The sequence below is a fragment of the Salminus brasiliensis genome, chromosome 2 (assembly GCF_030463535.1).
Source record: "Salminus brasiliensis chromosome 2, fSalBra1.hap2, whole genome shotgun sequence".
Lineage (NCBI taxonomy): Eukaryota > Metazoa > Chordata > Actinopteri > Characiformes > Bryconidae > Salminus > Salminus brasiliensis.
Genome location: NC_132879.1, coordinates 48,940,493 through 48,947,056, shown reverse-complemented (window position 1 = coordinate 48,947,056; position 6,564 = coordinate 48,940,493).

The following is a 6,564-nucleotide window of genomic DNA, read 5'->3' as shown; positions in this document are numbered from 1 at the left end:
GCTATCTACACAAACAACAGCTATATGACTGGAAAAGTCTGACATGGAAAATATTTGGATTTGAAACCGGATGATGCTTGTTGACAGCGCAGTGCAATCATAGTGATTATTATTATTAATCTTTTCAAAAGCGCATAAGATGGTGTTCTGCTGTCCATCAGCAGGAGAAAGTGGATCAGTTCTGATAGTGGAAAACACACAGACTGAAAAGTCATGCTCAGGTTTTAGCAAAACGTGTTAGGGAGACTATTGACTGATTATAATAGATTATAATGATTTAGCTTTAGTAAACAAATGTAATTTTGTCATTTGTAACGTATTAAAGGATTAGACTTAAAGGTTTAAACTTCAATACAGCAAAGAAAAGACTGTTCAGAAAGTTATTATTTTCCCTATCACTGTTGTTACTTGCTGCTGCTTGTAAAAAAGTTCTATTATTATTATTATTATTATTATTAATATTGTAAATGGATGGACCTCTTAACCATTAACTTAAATAGTTTCTCTGAATCATAGTGGAACATGGGTAATTGTCTTAACAAAACTGTGATCTGGTGCAGAATTGTGAGGGGGTGCATCAATTGCTTATATAGGGCACTTATGAGCACCCATGTTGGGGAAATTTTAAGAAATGGACACCCTACAGCCTTGCACACCTAGCGAGAATGCGTAAACAAGGGGTATGAGGGTGCAAGTGCAAGCAATAGGACAGAGACAATAAGTCCCAACTTTATGACTAATAGCGACTACTTGGGGAGAAACTTCAGCATGCATGTTAGTTATAGGTCTGGGGAGTCACTGGCTTTTAAAAACACAAAAAGGTTTAAAAGTACCAAACATTGCATTTAATACGTTTTTGATGTATAAATATGTATAAAGTCTGCGACTTTGGTTGGGAATAAAGTCTGGAGTTATTTTGCCTAAATAATCCTTAATGGTGGCCCTTTAGGTCCTCTTAAACAGGTTGTAGTAAGATCTTGTAGTACAGTTAGCTTTTAGTCTAGCATCTTCTTGCGTCACCAAATTCCCCACACCACACGGTTCTTCTACGTCCATTGCGCACAACTGCTTGCCCTTCCCTGAGCAGTGCTTCACCCGGTGCTTTATCATAGCTTTTAGCTGTTTTCTCCCAAAGTCACAGTTGCATTTAACTTTAGAACACTTTCGCTAACCAGCTGAGTGTATGTATATTCTGGAGCTGTAAATACACTATATGGACAAAAGTATTGGGACACCTGTTCATGCAATGTTCCTTTCAAAAACCCCAATGGTATTAAAGAGAGGTTATCCTGCTTTTGTTTGTAAACTTTCTACTATAAGCAAATCCTACTTACTGTGAGGATTTGACTGCATTCAGCAACAAGAGCATTAGTGAGGTCAGGACAGTGGATGATCACCACCCTACTACATTCCAAACTCCCCCAACTCCTCCCAAAAGTATTGGATGGAGCACCATCATTCCATCTAACTCTCATTATTGAATTCTAGGTAACTTTTAATGTTTATTTATTGGATCAAGGAACCATATATTCTGAGATTTACAGTTATTCATTCCTACACACAGCCTTATACTTAAGTATTAGTATAAGTATTAAGTAAAGAGATGCTAAGATGCCAGGTTCTTAGACAAAGGCCTGAAAACTATAATCTCGTCTAGGGCCGCCTACAGTCTACAGCAGGCCCTGATTATTCTAAAAAAAAAAAAGAAGAAAGAGTCGAGTCCACCTTAGAGAAGAAGATGAACAGATAATAAATCATGCTGTTCTTGTTTCTGTCGTCTGAGGGGGGAGCGGTTGTGTTGAATTTGCTGTTCACACACTGGACGGGTGATTGCTTTCAGATGGAACTTATCATGGCTCTTTGGGGACAGGCAGGGGGTGTGTATGTGGTATGTGTGTGTGTGTGTAAGGGAATTTGTAAATAGCCTTTGCCTAACATCCCTGCATCCTGTTTGGCCCCTCTGATGATGGGTCATTGATTGAAAAGATAAATCGCACCTCTCCTTCCTTCCAGCTTCCCTCCTTCTCCCTCTCCTTCCCATACGGTGCCTTTGTAAAGCCCTGATGCCTGATAAGGAGTTACACGACTCCTCTAGACTTCCGCCTCCTCTGGTTCCTCCGGCCGGAAGCTTAACTGGTCACAGCCTCTCCCTTTTGGTCCAGCTCCCCCACGGCCCTGCATAAAGCCGGCTGGTCAGACCACACAGTGCAGTGCCTGCAAAGTCAACGTATGCACTGTTTGTAACCCTTTATCCACAGGATCATTATTCACTTGTTAAATTTAAGGCTATTAAATAATGTTATTATAGCATCGGTCAGTTTCCCAGACAGGGAATACGCTTGTTCCCGGACTACACAGCATTCTGAATGGATATTTTCCATTGACAGTAATTCAGGACTAGGCTTAATCCTAAAATGAAGCCACCAAAATGGTGTCCAGTTTGACCAAAAGCATTACCAATCGAATGGAGACACTCTGGAGCAACTGTACATGAGCCTAAAGTCAGGTCAATGGCAAGTGTCAACTAGAAAGATATAAAGCCTCCCGGTTTTGGCCTGTGGAGAAGGGGAGCTGTGTTCTCTGGAGTATTGGAGCTCTGTCCAATACATTTAGGCTGAGTTAGAGCAGCCTTTGTGATCCAGAACTAATCATCCAACATCATTACTGGCCCGCAATCGAATCCTCAATGTTCTGACATCTACTGTAAAGCCTTCCCTGAAGAGTAGAAACTATCCTTACAGCAAAGAGAAAACAAACTCCCTATTAGTTCTTATGATTTCAGAAATTGCGCCTCTTTTTCTGAACTGACGTCAATACAACGCCACCAGGCAACCAACGCACTCTGAGGAAAGCGCTGTGTACCCATCTCTGTTGCATCGAACAGCAAACGGCAGTGCCAGCCAGCATCATACTGGAGTTATGTAGGGAGAAAGTGCCATCTACCCCCTCGGGAAAGAGCAAGGCCAACTATGCTCTCCTGGGGCCTTGGCTGTTAATGGCCAGCAGCATGACCGGGATTTAAACTAGCGATCCGCTGGTCATAGTGACAGCGTTTTATTCCTCTGAGCCCATAGCATCTCCCTTTTCTAAACTAAAGTAGCAGACTTCAAATGCCAAACATGTCCTGGCTGATTGTCTGCATCTGGGGTATGTCATTCCTGTGTTAACCATGGAAAATCTCTCTTAAGGGGGTTGTGTCTTATATGACACAAGGTAATAGTGACTCCATCCAGCAGTAGAGCATTCCTACACTCTACTGAATAGGCATACATGGGTATTTACAGCTATATGGCTGAAAGGCCTTGAAAGACACTATAGCTGGCTAGTGGTCACTCGTTAAAGCTGGGTTAGAATGGTAAAAAAAGATTAATCTTGCAATCAGGATGGCGGTTGCTGTTTTGGAAAAGGAAATCAGCAGTGTTTAAACGAGGGACTAAAAAGTAAACATGCTATTTTCTTCTCCAAGCACAATTCATGTGTGGTGCAGGACGATCTGAGTGATGACAGAGAAGCATTACATGCTTTCCTTGTCCCCTCTGCTTCCTAAAGAGCCTTCCTCTTGTTCCCCAAACACAAATTGAGAAAGATGAAGGAGAAGAGTGAGCATGTTTCCCATCGCTGAGCTATTTCAGTCCCAGAGATTCTGCAGATTGCATCATAACATCATATCCTGGGCGTGTTTCCCATTCTAATCCAGCCACAGTCCAGGAAATGGTGCCACAGTACCAGTGTTTCAGGATGGCATTGAGTATGAACACGGTTAAGTGCTTACGTGTTTGACAAAGAGAAAACCTCACATGCGCAAACACTTGGCAGAGAACACATATCCTCAAGACAGGACAACAGGATATGAATAATGCAGCTTACATTATGTTTTGCTGGACGTGTTCGGAAAGAACGACCCCAGACGTCCTGAAGAACGCGCAGGGCTTCCGCAGCACAGGTGTGATGTGTCAGAACTGAGCAGTAGTCAAGGCCTTTTCTCAGTGCAGGCGTCCCGCGGAGGCCTATACAGCATCTCTTTCTGTTCCGTGCTCTCACTTCTGAGGTCTGGGGTGCTTGTTGACAGATGTGTCAGCTTTAGCCAGCACTACCACGTAATAAATGAGAGTGATGATTGTGATGCAGCAGCAGAGGAAACGGTGCGAGTCATCAAGGACAATAATAGCACGCTGCACAAAAGGCCAACAGCCATCAGTGCATTCACTCAGAGTATATACAGTACTGGTATAAAAGTCTAAGGTCAGTCAAGGGCATTGTTTAACCCTACTTATCTGGGCACAAAAGCAAAAGTACGTGTACGTGTTGAGATCACTGGTGGAGTTAATGTATGGATGAAGTAGCATTATATAATCATGAAAAAAGATTACTAAACTCATTACTAAATGAATTTTGAACTACATATGAATTGCCTTTGGAAAACATGAGCCAAATATGCCTAAACAGTTTAAGAATACAGACAATTAATACAATTATAAATATTTCAACGTAAAACGCACAAATGTTGTGAAGTTTAACGGCACTGTGTTCATTTACTTCCATTGTTAGCAATGCAACTTGAGTCTTAGAAGTGAATAGGCCTGCTATCACTTGTTCACATTTATGGTTGTAAAAGGCTTGGTAATGCAAATAACAAAGCTTTATAAATACAGCAGCTATGGGCTCCTCTAAGCAGCTGCCTAGCACTCTGAGAATTCAAGTAATTGATGTCCACAAAGCAGGAGAAGGATGTAAGAAGACAGCAAAGCGTTTTCAGCTAGCAGTTTCTTTAGTTCATAATGTAATTAAGCATCTGCACTTAACAGGGAGATTTAGCAGACTCTGGAGTGGTGGGGCACTGAAGCTCTGTAGACTGATTAGCTTTTGGTTACAGTGAGCAAAGGTATGTCTGGAGAAAAAAGGGTGCAGAATTTAATGAAAAGACTACCCATCAAGTACAAAGTACAGGAGTAGATCGACCATGCTTTGGGCTTGCGTTGCAGCCAGTGGAACATTTGGATTCAATAAAACAACAGCAAAGAATGGATAAACACAGGGCGGCTTGTACAGCAGGATAATGGACTATGAACTACCTCATGAGGTGCAAGCTGTGCATTTTGCCATGGCCCTCCAATTCCCACGGTCATCTAAAATCTGTGACATCAAAAGAGCAGTGCATGCAAGATATACCAAAAATCTCATAGCCTTTCTCCAGGTCAAATGGACAAAAATTCCCTAAACAAGAACTGGAAGACTCAAAAAGCACTTGCACGCTGTGGTACTTGCCAAAGGGGGTGTTATTAAGTACAGACAACGCAGGGGGGGGCAGTCTTTTACTTTAGGCCCTTTCCCATTTTTTCTTCTTTTTTTTTTGGAAACCGTCAAAGCCACTTTGAGATAGCATAGAAAGTCTGGCTTCTCCATGTGATGTGTGTGGAGGAAAAAAGAGGAATGTAAAGTAGTGCACACATACCACACTTTCCCCCAAAGGAATTGAGGAAAAGTGACTTTCAATAAGTAGTCATGCAAACCTTTTGGACAACACCATGCAGTGAAGTGTTATCAAATGAATGTACGCCCATTAATATGCGGGATAATTACCTAACAGTTAGCAACAGAACTGCCGGTAGCATCGACTCCTCCATTAATCATCCACTCAGGCACAGATAGCCAGGGATGACAGGGATGAATACAAAAATAACTGAGCAAAGAACAGAACAGTTGTAGCCCGTGCTTCCAACCCTGCAGTGTAATGAAGATCTACGGAGGTGTACTCATGTTGATGACACATGTAGGTCAACGCAGCCCATCCTTGGGGAACGTATTTGAGTTATTAATACGTTTCAGAGTGTGAGGTACATAAGCAGTGCTCTGCATGGCTGAGTTAAACAGGAGTTGAGGTGGTGATTAACATTGATGATCTGGTAAACAGGCGAGGCTAATTAACAGCCGGTGGGTGCCTTGTTTTTAAGTATATTGCAAACCTGCAGTATCCATGAGAGCTCATGGTAAGCTTACTTTATGGAGCAGCGCTTACTGAATACCACAATTCACTAGCATTACTTGGACAGCTCTGTAAAGCCCAAAATGAGCTTTTCTACCTTTTGCTGGTCAGATGTGTGTGTGTGTGTCTAAACACAAGTGACTGCTTACTTAGTACATACATGCGGTTTAAGCATCCTATCCAGATGCTCTCTCACTCTCCTTTCTCTGTACTGCACTTTATTTATCTGATAGTGTCTCAGAACAATCTGTACTACCGTCTCAACCAGTGACTCCTCTGTTCTCCATATTTATATCTATTTAATCCAGTCTGCACTGTTCTTTGCTGCTGCACTTAGCACTTCACTTTAAATATACAACTCTGCACATGTTAAGTTTACAGGTGTGTCTGTGTGTGTATGTCACTGTGTGTGTGTGTGTGTGTGTGTGTGTGTGTGTGTGTGTGTGTGTGTGTTTGGCGTGAAGGTTGGGTGTGTTTGTTACTTCTGTAATGTCAGTTATCGTGCACTGTGAGCTACTGTAACCAAAAACAAATTTCTTGTATGTGTAAGCATACTTGGCCAATAAAGTCCGATTCTGATT